This window comes from Ipomoea nil, unplaced genomic scaffold, assembly GCF_001879475.1.
Source record: "Ipomoea nil cultivar Tokyo-kokei standard unplaced genomic scaffold, Asagao_1.1 scaffold2541, whole genome shotgun sequence".
Classification (NCBI taxonomy): Eukaryota; Viridiplantae; Streptophyta; class Magnoliopsida; order Solanales; family Convolvulaceae; genus Ipomoea; species Ipomoea nil.
Genome location: NW_017618969.1, coordinates 394,852 through 412,500, shown reverse-complemented (window position 1 = coordinate 412,500; position 17,649 = coordinate 394,852).

Genomic DNA, 17,649 nt, shown 5'->3' with positions numbered 1-17,649 from the left:
TTCAGGAACAAATATGAAAGAGGAACCCCGGAGGAGGGGCACCACCAGTAAAGAGAACAAGAAACGATGCCAACACAAGACCAAGTAACCTGACCAACCAAAGGCCACCTCTGGGGAACAACGACGCTAGCGCCAGAAGCTTTCCTTGCCCGAAATGCAACAAGAACCATAGAGGCAAGGATTGCATGGGCAATCCCTTGCGATGCTTCAACTGCGGAGAGGAAGGACACAAGGCCTTCCTTTGCACCCAACCCCAAAGACCACGCACTACCACCATGGGACAACATGGGGGCACCGCTCATCGAGGAAACTACGACGCTCCCGGAAAAATATTCGTCATGAGCCGCACTCAAGCCGACCTCGGGAACAAGAGCAATCTCGAGGAAGGAAACCTAACCCCAGAAGACGAGGACCACGCAAACCCCGTGGGAGAAAACCAAGAAGACGAATTCTGTCTAGGTTAGGTTGGCAATTTCTTGTAATCACCTTCGTGGTAGAACTACTTATTTAGCTTAATTACTTCGGAGATATTATAAATATCTAAAAGATCGGTTCAAAATTCAGTACGCCCCATCATCAAAGGGTCTAGTGTTACCAATGAGAATTGAACTCTTAACCTTCCACTTAAGTGACTAAGACTCTAACCACTAGCCCATAAGTGTTTCTTGAAACCTCAAGGGAACACTCCCTTGTTAAAGCCCCTACAAATCCCTAAAACCCACAAAATCCCCAAATCAAAAACCCCTCTTCGTCTTCCCTTTCTCCTTCTTCTTCCCCACTCCCTCCCCTACTCTCTCTCACGCTCCTCGCCGCACCCCACCGAAGAAACCCCCCAGCCACTCGACACCGCCACCAACCTAACGCCGCCGCCGGCCAACCACTTCCCGCGCAGTCCCACGCTGCCACACCAGCGCCCCGCCACCTTCGCCCGGCGGTCACCCAGCCGCCGCCCGCTGCCACGCACCGCCCAACCCCACTCAAAACCCATCACTGCCCTTCGCCGAGCCACCACCTCCCCTCGCCAAGCCACCGTCGAAGCGCAGCTCACCGCCGCCCACCTTGCCCGCAAGGAAAAACGCGCTGCCGGAAAATATGCCGGAGCCCCGCCGGAGAAGTCACACCACCGGAGCACTCGCCGGAAAACGCCACTTGAAAGAAAAAGAAAATGTCGAAAAAGCCCCTCGGAACCCGCACCCCGGAATGGAGCAATGCCGATTACACCGTAATCGGAGGTAAAGCCCTTGAACCCGACCAATTTTCTCCGGAATTGGTTGATATGCTTAAACACCAAGGTCTCCTGGATACGTATCTCACCATCAAGGGGGATACGTACCCCGAATTGGTGAAAGAATTCTATCAACATCTTGTAGCCACCAAACGGGGTAACAAACTAGAAATCACCACCAAGGTCCGCGGCAAGGAAATTGTGCTTTCCGAAGGCCGTCTGGCCAAGCTCTTGAAATTGACCACCACGGGTGTGTCTAACTACGACCGAAATGGATGGATAGATACCCAAAACACGGGGTACAAGGACTATCTCGGGTACCTACTCGGGAGAGAGGACGGGTTCACCTCGGCCACGCGACCAAACCGAAAGTGGCTATCGGCGGAGCAAAAGATATTGGTTATGATTGTGACCGATAGCCTCTTGCCCACCAATAATAAGAGCAAGGACGTAGGGAGCTTAGAGTGCACCTTTGCCTATCTCCTGAAACATAAAATCAAGTTCAACCTGCCGGCACTCATGCTAAAACACATGGAGTTTTGCAAGACAAACAACCGACTTAGCCTACCCTACGGAATGATCCTAAGTTGGATTATGGAGAAAAAGGGGGCGGACCTAAGCCACACCGAGGTCAAGACCGCAAATGGCATGGTCTTTAACGCCCAGAACCTACGCCGCAATGACATCTACTACACCGAGGGAGGACATTACCTCACCCTCGAAGAAATTTGCCAAAAACCCGAGGATGAACGAAGAGAATTGGTCGACCAATTAGACATCTCCAACAAGAAGCTCAAACGGGCAATGCAAGATTGCGGAATTCTGGAGGGAAATGAGGACCAGGAGGAGGATGACGAACCCAACCCGTCGGTGCAACCACGATCAGGAGGGAACCCAAGGGAGCAAAACGAGGGCTCAATCAATGAACGCATACTCGCACAGCTCAACCGGCAAAACCAAATCATGGAGGAAGGATTCTCATCCTTGATCCGTACGACACGCGCACTAGATCAGAGGGTGGCAGCAATCGAGGCCACCTTGGGCACTCGCGGGGCGTCCAGCTCAGGAGCAGGAGACCGAGGTAGACCTAAAACCCTTCTATCACAACACCACCAGAAATCCAGTCTACCCCAGCTAAGGCAAAACGTGGAGCCACATTCCTAACCGGGAGGCCAAGATGCGGGATGCCTAGGGGTGAAAGAATGGATTAACACACCGAGCTTCGGGGACGAAGCCCCTCGTAAGGGGGGGAGAGTGTAACACCCCGTGTTACGATCTCTAAAACCAATTAATCATTTAACCAATTACCCAAAAGAAAGAATTAAATCACAATAATTAATTAGGAAAGGCCCACCATAGTCCATGGGCCCTTATCCCTAAACCCAATCCTTAGTCCCAAAAGGAATCGAATTAGCAAGCCTATAATATTAGTTCCTAATTAGGACTCCTAAATATATAAATAGGGGACTTAAGAGGCACCTAGAACCCCCACCACAATAATCTCTCACCACCCAAAGAGCTCCAAGAATCCCCTTAGAAGAAATCAAGAAAGCAAGAAAGCTTAAAGAAAGACCCTTCATAGCCAAGGAATTAATTAAGGCTAAGAGGTAACCCATGTATCAACAAAACCTATTTTCATAGCTATGATTCCCCTCTTAGGATTTCCCCATATTATTGTGTATTGATGGTTTGCGATATTATTATTATTGGGATGATTCCATGGGTGATCTTGATGATAATTATGATGTTCTTGATGATTATATGACGTTCTTGATAATGATATGGTGTTCTTGATGTTCTTAATGATTATATGAGGTTCTTGATAGTTATATGATATTCCCACCGAATCTTGATTTTGAAAGATGAATTGTGTTCTTGTTGATTTAAAAATAATTAGAACCCTAGGTTATGTCGTGGAATCCGTATGGTATTATTCTTGGTATATTGGGTGGGAATTCGCATGATTGGGTGTTGATTATGTTTAGAAAAGCATGATAGGTTATGTGCCGTATGTTTCTTGATTTTGATCCATTAATTGTCTACGTGTGCTATCAATTGCGTTTGAAAGTGTCTAAGCATGGTTTCGGGTTCCACAAAGGTTCCCGGGGCGTTTTTGGTGAAAAAGAGTCAGTGGGAGGTAGGTGGGGGTAGGGGACCCGCCACCTATCCGCGGCCTAGTCGGGCAACGCCGGCAGCGGGCAGCCGGCGGGAGGGCAGCTGCCCGCCGGGCACCCGCTGCCCGGAATAGGCCCGCCGGCGGGTGACCCCTCACCCACCGGCTACCCGCTAGTTTGTACCCCTCTTCGGGATCCCGGCTTCCCCGTTTGATGTTCCCCCGACCCCCGTGGTGTCCCAACGGACTCCGTCTATCGTGCCTATGTCTAGTTTGATTTTCGGGTACCGTTCGTAGGTCGTATGAGTCTTATATATTGCATGCTAGTTGAATTGGCATCCCGTTGACCTAGGTGAAAGAAGTATGAACCCCTTAGGACTATTCTTAGTATGTGAAGGATCACGCATAGGTTTTGTTATACGTTTTCTCCCCCTTCCCAAGGTGTTAATGTGGGTTGCATGTGCTTGCTATGTGTTATGTGTGCATGTTACCCCGATTTAGTTGAGATCAATCGGGCTATACGGGCAGTCAGGTGGGCTGAGAACCATACCGGCTGTTAACCAGGCTGGTAGAGACCGGTCAGGTATATAAATATTATATAGGACTGAGGTCCACTATACAGGCAGTTGAATGGGTTGAGAACCATCCCAACTGTTAACCAGGCTGGTAGAGACCGGTCAGGTATATAAATATTATATAAGACAAAGGTCCACTATACGGACAGTTGAATCGGTTGAGAACCATCCTAACTGTTAACCAGGCTGGTAAAGACCGGTCAGGTATATAAATATTATATAGAGTTGCGGCTCATCGGTCGGTTGCGATCGACCCATCCGTATTGTGAGACGAGGCAGGGTGCTGCGGGGCCGTGTCAGAGCTATATGTGCTAACCCTCATGTATGGGCATGCGATTGGTCCTGTGGCGCCAACAAAGTGTGCTATATGATGAGATAAGAAGGTTTGATATTGTGACTGTTATGGAAAACGTGACCATAGGATTCTTGCTAGTAAACTATACATGATTAATTGTGATTATTGGTTGTGTTTATCTATAACTGTGCCCTATGTCGAGAATCGTATATACTTGGTTATGACTGTAGATTGTGTGTACCCCTATTTGTCGAGTCGGTTCCCTGATTTGAAAGCTAGAGTCTCTTAGGATATATCTTCATGCTTCGAAATGACTTTTCGTATATCTATGTATATATATATATATATATATATATATATATATATATATATATATATATATATATATATATATATATATATATATATATATATATATATATATATATATATATATATGTATGTATTGTATTTCAATGCGTTGGAGTGGGTTACCAGCATCTCTCGCTGAACAGATATATTTGGCTTTCAGGCACAGAAGAATAAGTCACTGGAGCGCGCTAGATCTTGGAACGTAGAAGTAGATAGTTCCCTTTCGGCCTGCGTGCCATGTTATGCATTTACTTTGTTAAGGATATTAGTTAGTTGGCCTGTGCGCCTGAGTTCTCTAGCTCAGGTGTGGCATAGCACCCCGTACTCTTTATGTTACGTTTTGAATTAATGAGATTTCACCTTTATTTTATAAGTTTTAAATGTCCTGAAAATCTGGGGTGTTACACCACTACTAAGGGGTCAGCGCATATAGCTCTGACATGACACTGCGATGCTTATACCATGACCCAAGCCTTTAGCCAGCAAGTCTAAGGGGTGGTCCGTGCTTTTAGCACAATAACCGAGCACTCGTTGTGCTTTCCGCCAACAATTCATTTCCACCAATCACGATCTCATTCTCATAAATCACATCAATCATTGTGCAATGATCACAACACTCATCATCATTCAATCAATCAACATATAATCAACAATAACTTTCAAGGTATGATAGCAACGATACGCACTATACACAAATTCCTAGAACGGTACTCAAAACATCATACGAGACTCATAAACGTCAAACGGGGTACAACGTGGTGCAACGGGACACGGGGAAACAACAAACGGGGGAAAACATCCCACCGCACCACCCCGTTCCAGCGGGTGGTGGACCACCCACTGGCCACCTGCCGATGGGGCAGCCATATTCCAGCGGGTGGCCGGCGGGCAGCCCTCTGCCCGCCGACTGCCCGCTGGAAATGGGCAAGCTAGGCAGCGAGTAGGTGGTGGGGACTCGTTCCCCCCACCTACCCCCCACTAGTACGAAGGTAGAAATCCGGTTCGGTGTTCGTTCTTGGAACCCAAAATCATGTACAAACACACTCCAACACGCATCAATAACAGCAAGGATTCAATTAACAAAGATTGAACCAGGAATCATTCCAATTACTTTCTAACACGATTCCTAAACATTCCAAGACTCGACACCAATCACATAACGGTTTAGGAGCATCCGGAACCTCAAAGACATCAAGAAATCTATATGTAAAGCCCTAGAGACAAGTCCTAGACTAGAATCAACACCCGAGCATGCATAAACCCACCCAAAAATACCAAGAACATAACAACACGAGATTCACGATATAAACCCTAGGGACAAGATCTAGACTTAATTAAATACAAGATCATATCAATAACCACACAAGGCCATCAAGAATATCAAGAATAGCAATAATCCACCATATAAACCTAAAGACGAGCTCTAACAAGATATACATACAAAATCACACAATCAATCATTCAATCAGAGCCAATCAATAACAATAGCAAGGAAAATAGGTTTTGTAAGACATGGGTTACTTCTTAGCCCTAATCAATTTCCTTGGCTATTAAGGTTCTTCTCTAAGATCCTCCTCCAATTGATCTTCCTAGGTTCGGTGGTGGGAATTCCTTTGCTAGATTTCCTCGGGGAATGTCTCGCGTGGTAGAATTAATTGTGGCAGGGTTTCTAAATGCTTTCTAATCCCCTATATATAGATTCAGGAGTCCTAACTAGAATCTGAATAGTAAAGACCCACTTTCTCTATTCCTAACAAGATTAAAGACTTGATTAAGGATAAGGGTCCATGATCTATTGTGGACCACACTAATTAATTAATGGGAATTCTAATCCAATTAAATCCTTTTTAATTATATATTAACTGAATTAATTCCATACTTAACCCGAATTTGGAGGCCGTAACACAAGGTGTTACAGTGTAATTTTTGTAGATCATTTTTCTAAATGCATTTGGCTATACCTGTTAAAACATAATTCAGATGTTAATTGAAAAAAAAAAATTGTCTTTCAATTATTTCTATTTACTCAGATAATTGGGGTGAGTTCATTAAACTAGTCCCTTTTTAAATGCTCATGGTATTTCTCATTTCACCACTCCACCACGTACACACTCCTGAAAACAATGGTGTGGCTGAACGACGGCACAGACATGTCATTGAAACCGGCATGTCTCTCATCCACTCCACCTCCCTACCGTGCACATACTGGTCCTATGCATTTCAGACAGTTGTCTACCTTATTAACCTATTTCCAACACCTATTTTAGGCAATCAGTCTCCGTTTCATGTTATGTTTCAACTGTTGCCTAACTATGACAAGTTATAGTCGTTTGGTTGTATGTGTTTTCCCTGGTTGTGTCCCTATAACATTAAGAAACTTGAGCCAAAAAACACTCAATCGGGTTATAAATGCCTTGACTTTAACTCCAGTCACATTTATGTATCTAGGCATGTCAGGTTTGCTCCTCATGTGTTTCCGTGTAGGGATTTGCAGCTAAACACTCATCACTTGTCTAGTTCCCAGGGTTCTGAACTAACAAATATTGTGTTCAAGTATCTTTCTTCCGCTGCACAATCCTTGTCTAGTGACACCCTCACGACCGCGGTTCCCACAACTACGTCCTCTCATGCTGCATCTCTCTCTAACGCAGCTCACTTGCCGCAACCTGCTATGTCAGATGCCCAGTCCGGCGACAACAGTGTCGAAGCCTCTACCCATTCACCGTCGGCTTCGTCTGCTTCATCGCCTCCTTCCGATGCTTTGTCACCCATCATCCTAGAATGTGAACAACCCACTAGTCAGTCTCCTCCTGAGTCTTCACTGCCCGTCACCACTTCAGAAACTCCTCAATCACAAAATAATTTACGTCGTTCTTCCCGACACCGTCATACCAATCCCAGGTATTCTGGTTTTGTTCTCAAACTAACCACATCACATCCCTTGCCTCCAACTTTAGAGCCTACTACCGTTGCCTAGGCCCTTAAAGATGCTCGGTGGAGGAAAACCAGGATGAGGAGTTCGAAGCGCTGCACCGTAACAAACATGGCAACTTGTTCCCCGCGGCTGGGTCAGTTGATCGATACAAAGCGCGGCTTGTCGCTAAAGGGTTTTACAAACTGCTGGCCGGGACTATTTTGAGACATACAGCCCGGTCATGAAATCGGTGACCATACGTGTGGTTCTGACCATTGCGTTGAGTAATTGCTAGGGCTACGCCAATTGGACATTAATAACGCGTTCCTGCATGGAACATTGCATTAGGAGGTGTTTATAGAGCAGCCACCAAGTTATGTAGATCCTAAGTTTCCAACCATGTTTGTAAGTTGACTAAAACATCGTATGACCTTAAACAAGCGCCCAGGGCCTGGTACCTGGAGCTTTCACGTTTCTTGTTGCGCTGTGGGTTTATGAAATCACCAGAAGATCCATCTTTATTTGTTTATTTTGCTAATAGTGCTCTTGTTTATTTCTTGGTGTATGTGGATGGTATTATATTAAAAGGAAATGATGCTGTGTGGTTTGATCAATTTGTTGAGACTCTGTCTACTCAGTTTGCTCTTAAGGATTTTGGCCCCTTACATCATTTTATGGGCATTGAGGTGGTTCCAACAGTTGATGGCGTGTTTCTGTGTCAGAGTCAATATCTCACTGATATTCTGGTTAAGTTTAAGATGGATGGTGTAAAAGCTATTTCAACACCACTAGCAACTACAGACAAGTTGCTCCCTGCGCAATCTGGTAGTGTAGCGGTTGATGTTACACAATTTCGTCGTCTTCTTGGCCTATTACAATACTTAGTCATCACGGGCCTAACGTGTTTATGCAGTTAATCATTTTTCACAGTTCATGAATACTCCTACGGAGTTGCATTGGCAGGCTGCTAAACGGTTGCTACGCTATCTAAAGGTACAATGTGCCATGGTCTGATGATTCGTACAGGGCAACCACTGTCACTGAGTGTGTATACTGATTCTAACAGGGGAAGATGCACCATCGACGGACGTTCCACCACCGCGTACCTGTTGTATCTTGGCACCAATTTGGTTTCTTGGAAGTCCACGCGCCAGAAATCTGTTTCTCGCTCGTCTACGGAAGCCGAACACCAAGCATTAGCAAATGCTGCAGGAGAAGTTTTGTGGATTACGAATTTGTTACGTGGGCTTCGGATGCACAGCTGATAAAGTCTCCGGTTCTATACTACAACAACCTGAACGCTACATATGTTTGCAAAAATCCGGTGTTCCATTCACGTATGAAGCATCTAGCTCTCGATTACTTTTTTGTCCGTGATTTGGTTTCTAATGGGTCTCTAGAGGTTCGTCACATTCCTTTGTCTGCCCAGCTTGCTAACTTCCTTACCAAGCCGTTAGGGCATTCTTTGTTTCTTCTCTTTCGCTCCAAGATTGGAGTCTCCGACGGATCCTAAATCTTGCAGGGGTGTGTTAAGGGTACATGTGATTGACATCTTTTAATACTATAATTAGTTGTTCTAATTGTACTCCTGTAATTTAGCTTTATTATAACTTCTTCTATTTTCTCTCCTTGTACTCTATTTATAGCTTTCTGTATTCACTTCAATGGATATCAAGTTCTACTATTTCTACATTGTTTTTTTTTTTTAAAGATATTTCTACAGTGTTTTTGCATTTCGAAAACATCTAATCCCCAAAACTCACGAATACTTTATTCAGAAATATTTCTGAGCCGTTTCCTAATTTCCCAAAAGTTTCTAGTCTATTTCCTGATCGTTTCCTAATTATCAAAAGGTTTGGAAATGCGTATCCTACTCCTACCTCTGAAATCGTGTATCTAAGCAACCTTTAGAAAAAAAAAAAAGAAAAAAAGAAGAAGATTGAGGCCAAACTTTAAAAGGCAAATTATGCTGTAACCGTGTCCATCATGGCATTGCAAGGTGAACACAATTCTAAAATTGTTCATAACGATAATTATATAGTTCAAAAATTATGAATATATAGTTCTAAAATTATGAACATAGAGTTGTAAACATAATTATGAACATATAGTTTTGTAATTATGAATATAGAGATTCAATAATTGTGAATATGAAGTTTAAAAATTATGAATATATAGCTTTATAATTATGAACATATAATTTAGTAATTATGAGCATAGAGTTGTGTAATTGTAAATATAGAGTTCAATAATTATGAATATAAAATTCAAAAATTATGAATATATAACTTTATAATTATGAACATAGAATTGTGTTCACCTTACAAGGTGGACACGGTTCCACAGCATAACAATTGATGACTTTAAAATATTAAAAGTCGAATTAAACCCTTAACCCCCAAACATTTTCATTCTTTCATCTTTGGTGTTTAGTTCTTCACTACCTGTCATTTTAAGCGCCTCATTCATCTTCTATAGTTGACAAACGAATGGAAATCCATGTGTTGGTGACATATATAGCTAATTGATTACAAATTTTCAAGTTTATTTTTCTCTTTCTCAATATATCGTTTTCAGTTCACATGTATGTTTCATTGTTTCCTCTCTGCGGCCTTTGGTTAAACATACAATAGCTTTTGTCTTTGATTAGTAATTATAGAATACATTTTGTAATCAATGATTACAAAATATATCTGATCTCCTCTCTACGAGTTTTGGTTAAAATTTTCAACTCATCTACTTATGTGTTAACATCTTAATTCCATTATATGTTTGAACTTTGATTCTTCGAACAAATTAAGTATATGTAAACTCACTGGATTGAAAAATTCATTAACATTGATATTATTTTATTATTGGACAAATCTAAAAAGTCATGAACTTTGATTCTTCATTCATGGTAGGGAAAATGACACTTTTTCCCCCCGGAATTATATGGTTATAGCACATTTTTTCCGGAGTTGTTCATGTAAGCACATTAGCCCCTCAATTATTTTAAAAGTCGTGATTTCTCCCCCTGATATATTAAATTGACATTTCTACCCTTAAAAGTAAACATTTTATTTTATTTTTCTACCCTCAATTATTTTCCTGAACCGTGAACCGGCAGTTCCCGATCCAGTTCGCGATTTTGAACCGTCTTTATTTTAAAATTTTATTTTTTATTTTTAAAATAGTCTAAATTCAACAATAAATGTATTTTTTTTTTCAGTTCGGAACATGAACCGGCCGTTCAGGTTCGTGATTTTAATAAACTCTAAATATCAAGTTTCTATTCTAAATTGTAATTGGAATATTTCAGTTTAGTTGCTATAATGTTTGTTTGGTTTTAACCGAATCGTGGTCATAATTTGTTGGAGAAGAAAAATAAATAAAATATTTATTTTAATGGTAAAAATGTTCATTTAACATTTCAGGGGGGAAAATAGTCACTTGAATAATTTAGGAGAAAAAAGTGCTATAGCCTATAAGTATATAACTCAGGGGGGAAAAGTGCTATTTTCCCTTCATTGTACTTCTTAGCAGAATGAAAAAAGGGGTAGAACAGTAGTATTAACCCAACCAGGTAGCTCAAGTGGCAAATGAGCTCTCTTTGTAGGGAAGAATTATGGGATAACCCGGATCCGATTCCCACAAGTGACGATCCCTTTGGGCCAGCTTCTGTGCCTCTCGAATCGAACCGGGTGGACTTGGACCGTTAAACGGACAGAGAAAGATCCGGACCATAGTGTGGTTAACACAAAAAAGAAAAGAACAGCAACACAATCACCTACATGTTCAAATCTAGCCAAGCTACAAAACATTTTTATTAGACAATTTAATTTCAAGGCTATCTTTGTGCACACTTTATTGTGACCTTTTTTTTTTTTCTCAATATTTGAAAATTTTATAGAAGTCTATTTATCTACATCCCCACCAGAACTAACAAATGTTGATAATATTAGCGAAAATAAGAGGTTTTATACATTCAATTCAGAGACGACGATCAAATATCCTAGTTTCAAAAAGAGTGATCATGAAGATTTGATGCATGGGATTGTATACGTGAAAAGTAAATGTATACGTGAAGAGTAGATGTAACCTTAAAATTCATATAAGGAAGTGATGGAATTAATTATACTGGGGGTCCGGATTGATTAATTCCGAACAACGATAATAGGAGTACGAATATAGTCACGGAGACTGATATTGTATTAACCAAACGTATAATGCTATTACAGAGGTGTAGAACATGTAATAATAAGACAGGACACCAGATAGAACCTGCCCTTAACAAGACAATTACTAGGTTATTTATGCAAAGGAAATTCCAACCAATTACGGCTAAATTCGTGGAGGGCCACGGGACTAAATCCAAGCCCATGAGGTGGGCCGTGAGACTAAGTCAAGGCCCATCATTCTGGACCCGGAGGTAAACTCCGGGCTTGAGACTCTTCTTGGGCTGCTCGGGTTATACATTTTCGGACCCGGGTCTCTATTAATATTGGGTCATTTCCAATATATACATCATCAGTCCCCCACTCTCTAAGTTGCGAGAAGTCGACAACGAGAGAGAGTAAACATTTGGCCCAATCGAAACCACTTCGATGCTCCATGCTTGGATGAATGCTTCAACGTCAACTTGAATGGAAATATTTTGCTTATTCCAACACCTTTTAAACTTTTGGCCTTGCACTTTAATCCGTGATTCGAGTCCTCTCCGTTCGAGAGCAAGCTGTTTGGACGACGCAGGGTCGTTTATTAGATTCTTGCTCGCATGATTTTGCTTTGATTTTTTTACGTAGTATGTAGTTATTTGGCCAAGGGTACTCTTGGTCCAAAAACTCTTCCGTTGGGGTTGGTACGCGAGGTCGGACCTCGTGACCCCTTAGGGTGATAGCTCATCGACCCAAGTCATTTGACACCGGGCCATTAGGCTCTTCCGTCGGGGTTGGTACGCGAGGTCGGACCTCGTGCCCCCTTAGGGTGATAGCTCTTCGACCCAAGTCATTTGACACCGGGCCGTTAGGCTCTTCCGTCGGGGTTGGTACGCGAGGTCGGACCTCGTGCCCCCTTAGGGTGATAGCTCTTCGACCCAAGTCATTTGACACCGGGCCGTTAGGCTCTTCCGTCGGGGTTGGTACGCGAGGTCGGACCTCGTGCCCCCTTAGGGTGATAGCTCTTCGACCCGAGTCATTTAACACCGGGCCGTTAGGCTCTTCCGTTGGGGTCGGTACGCGAGGTCGGACCTCGTGTCCCCTTAGGGTGATAGCCCTTCGACCCGAGTCATTTGACATCGAGCTGTTAGGCTCTTCCGTCGGGGTTGGTACGCGAGGTCGAACCTCGTGCCGCCTTAGGGAATGCATTGAGCGAGCGATATATATGTTTGTTTTTTTTTTGTTTTTTTTTTGTTTTTCTTTTTTTTTGTTTTTAAACCGGAATTGGCTGGGACGACGTAGTTCACAATGATCCGGGACCGTTGGTCCTCAGACTAATGACATAATAGATTCTCTCAGACATGCCCATCATCATCAAAGAAGAACCTTGGCACGATGAACAAGTTTCCAGCTTTGACAGTCGTTTCCACGACGCGCTTGCCATCCCACACAAATAACCTGAGCACGCCCGCTCCCTCTCACAATGTAGGTAACCTGTAGCGCCGAGTCACAAGATATGCCTAGGGAGCACATGGTGTTTCCATCCAACCTCACCAACAATGGCAGGTTCATGGTGTTCAAGACCACGACTTTCCCACCATTCTTGATGTCAAATCCAAAGGAGCTTCCTCGTAGTTCAGCGTCGTGCCCTTCCCGTGGCCTGGAACTTCCGCAACTGCTCGGGCAAAGGGGCGGCAGTCTCGGTTCCGCCAAGAACCATTCACCCTCTTCCTCCTATTAGCGTAAAAATCTCCCTGCCAGATTAAACTGGAACCATGAGAAACCTGGCCAATCACCGTTAGCTTAGAGTGAATGGCGGCGACTTCTGCGTGAGCGGAACAGAATACGAAACCGAGTCGACGCATTTCGTTAATCCAACTTCGGATGCACCGTACTCGGATCCGAATCCGGTGGCTTCATTTTGTGCGACGAAAATGTACCAGAATCACTGCGTGGCTAAAGAGCTTGGAAGAGGACACAATGGGAGATCGACGCCTTTGGCAGATGGAGTGGGTGATGCAACGATCATAATGGCAGTTCGACAACCGGAAAATGCTGGTGGCGGAGTTTCTGTCACTGCGGTCCTATAGCATCTTCGTGGCCTTCTTGAGAGCGCCGATCGCACTCGCGGTTCCTTCCAAACTCTCTATAGCATCAACTATCTGACGCGCGGATCGTCTGTCGGTCATCGCCATCCCTCGCAGTAGCAACAGTCTCTTCGATGTTGCGGAGATTGCCACATCTGTTGAAGACTTGCAGAGCTGTGGCGGCAGCGCGGCATGGAGTAGACACAAAGCCGGCGATTCACGCAATCATGCGCCCTTCTCCGAGCCTACGAGGGGTGGCTTGGTTGGGCAATCCAGTAGTCGGATGATGATGCGAGAGCCGTCGACGTTGTTCTGCGAGGCAACGACAAAGCAGATCTAGGAGGAAGAGCGATTGGCCTGCTCGAAGCCTATAGTCAACCTAGATCTCTTCTGGAACTCAGCTTTCACCGTAGTCTTGATCCTTGCACGCTGAAAAATCTAACAGCTGGTGGAAAAGGGCCATGCAAACTCAGACGATGCGTGCGGAAGAATATAAGCCATGGCGGCACATTTGGACTTCACCAAATTCTCATGCTCCGTTTTAGATTTCTCGACTGTAGTTTTGACAGGTTCAGGCCTAGGAGGCTCGTCCGACGAAAGGTCCCACGCTAAACTTTGGATACTACTGCTGGATGTGTAAGCTTCTGAGGATAATCCTCCACAGCCACAGGTTACTTTGAGAGAAGAACATGCTTTGTGATTATGCATGCATAGTGTAAACCCCCCTCCAAAACCAGTACGGTCGAAGGTTTTTTTTTTTTTTTTCCTGTGTGTGTAAAATTGCCATGCATATTGGAGATAACGTACGGGATGGAGAATAGAAATTGTATGGGGTGATTGAGATGAAGTTTGTCTGAATTGCGGGTGTTTGATCCTAATATTGTCACCGCTGAGGACGAATAATAAGAAAGAGAGCCGCTTAGCTTGTACAGCCGCTCTCAACAAGAGCACCAATGATGGAATTAATTAAACCGGGGGTCCGGATTGATTAATTCCGAACAACGATAATAGGAGTACGAATATAGTCACGGAGACTGATATTGTATTAACTAAACGTATAATGCTATTACAGAGGTGTAGAACATGTAATAATAAGACAGGACACCAGATAGAACCTGCCCTTAACGAGACAATTACTAGGCTATTTATGCAACGGAAATTCCAACCAATTACGGCTAAATTCGTGGAGGGCCACGGGACTAAATCCAAGCCCATGAGGTGGGCCGTGAGACTAAGTCAAGGCCTATCATTCTGGGCCCGGAGGTAAACTCCGAGCTTGAGACTCTTCTTGGGCTGCTCGGGTTATACATTCTCGGATCCGAGTCTCTATTAATATTGGGTCATTTTCAATATATCCATCAGGAAGATTTGAACTTAATTGTAAATAATTTGACACAACCAAATGGAATGAAAGTGAATATATATATTATCTATAGAGTAACAGACGAGATATAAAGGGGCGGCATATGTAAGTATCAATATGAATCTGTTTACTATGAATTATTACACCTTTTTTGGCCACTAACTTGTATTTTAATGAAATTACGTGACAATAATTTCAACTCTGGGGTCGTCGCTGATATGATAGTGGGAAAAGGTAAAGCTTTAGACCATTTCCTGGAAAAGTTTCATAGAAAACTGAAGCACCCATCCAGGTAGAAATTAACGTGTGAACTACATACACCTGTTCATAGTCAATTTATTCAGTAGATGGGAGCAGAAAAGAGGAACCGAGTAAATTATATTAGTCGTGAGAGGAATGTTGCGTGACTATAGGGGAGTGTAGCGTGAACTTCATTATAGGGTCGGAATTGTAGAGAGTTTAACCGCAGAATTGAGTTTGGAGAGTGACTAAAAAAATGTGGTTGTTGTGAAAGTGTATTGCATTTAGGGTTTCGATTTTAAAGTTTGACCGAGTTTTTTATTTGAGTAAATACCACTTATGGTCCCTCGAGTTTGGTGGCATTGCCATCAATGGTCCCTAACTTCCGTAATTACCATCCGTCATCCTCCGAGTTGTGAAAAGTTACCTTCTAGCGTCCTTCCGTTACTTCCTCCCGTCTTAGCCGTCAAAATGGAGGGTAATATTGTCATTTGACTTATACGAAAAGAGTTAATACCAGCCAAGGTCCCTCGAGTTTGGTGGTTTGGCCATCTTTAGTCCCAAACTTGGCCAAACAATATTAAAGAAAGTTGGTGGTTTCTCAACTTCCAACTCGAACTCCCTCTTCTCCTATATAATATTAAAGAAAATTTACAAATGTATAGGGGTCGTTTACTTCATTAAATAAAATTTACAAATGTATAGGGGTCGTTTACTACAAATTTTTTCAATTTTCCATTTTTCCATTTCTCCAGATTTTTATTTCTCTAATTTTCTGATTTTATTAAATACACTCATCCTATATAGCATTTGCACATTTCTACAACAACAACAACAATAATAATAATAATTTAATAATTTAATAATAATAATAATAACAAGGGAAAAGGATCAAATAGGCCCTCAAACTTTTCATAAGGAGTCAATTAGGCCCTCCAACTTTCTAAAGTTGCAATTAGACACACGAACTCTTAATCTCGATGCAAGAAGACCCACTGACCGGTTAACCACCTGCAATCTCAGGTAAAATGCTTTGTAGACGCTGACTAGGCAAAATCTTTACACATTTGGCTTGCCACTCAGCAAAAAAAAAAAAAAAAAAAAAAAAAAAAAAAAAAAGGAAACAAAATTGAGGGAAAAAAAACAAAATATTAAAAATATAAATAAGAAATACGCTTCTTCAAACGCGCAATAGCAAACCAATGGCACCAGATTTTCGTGCTTCACCTTTCCGAGATGGTTTCCGTTTCTGCAAAGAATTCGCGGTCTCCATGGATCTCCCGGCCTCCATAGAGCCTCTTGATAGCGATAATACGGCCCCCTGGAAATCTTCCTTTGTATGTTGTCCCCAAGCCGCCATTTCCAATGATATAGCTCCTGCTAAAGTTGTCAGTGCCGGTGACGATAGCTGCGTGCTTGAGTCTCATCTTCAAACGCGCACCGGATTTTCGTGCTTCACCTTTCCGAGAGTTTCCATTTCAGCAAAGAATTCGCGGTCTCCATGGATCTCCCGACCTCCATAGAGCCTCTTGACAGCGATAACTCGGCCCCTTGGCAATCTTCCATTGTTTGTGGCAGAGACGATAGTTGCGTTCTTGAGTCTCAATAGAGTGTGTTCAAATGCTACGATGTTGATGCTAAGAGGCTCCTTTGTCTGAAGTTGATGATCATCAGTATAGGAAGTAGGGTGATATGTTCTCTTAGCACTGTCAATACCTCTGTCTATAAGTAGAGCTTTTTGTTTCCAAATTTTGAATGAAAGAATTGTGATTATCACAACGAACACAAAGAGAGGTGTGGCAATGCAAGTAAGGGTGTGCGTCGGACAGGTTGGGACGAATCGATTTTTCGAAAACACAACCCCTTCAGATTTCGGTTTAAAAATTTATAATCCAATCCGAGAAAAAAATATCCTAAACCCATCGGATTATCCTAATTTCAGGTTCGGTCGGGTATATCGGATTGTCGGATTAAATCGGATTTGAACATTTGATAATATTTGGATTAGATCAGATTTGTGTTATTCCACTGTGATGTATAGTGACAATATGATTTTATATATGGAACATCCTGTTTTTTTCTTAGCATGTTCATCATATAAAACTACTATATAGGATGCATGTCTTAAAACTAATTTAACTGGCAATGGAATGAAAATAATTTCGGGTTCGGTCGGGTATATCGAATTGTCGGATTAAATCGGATTTGAACATTTGATAATATTTGGATTAGATCGGAGTTGTGTTATTCCACTGTGATGTATAATGACAGTATGATTTTATATATGGAACATCCTGTTTTTTTCTTAGCATGTTCATCATATAAAACTACTATATAGGATGCATGTCTT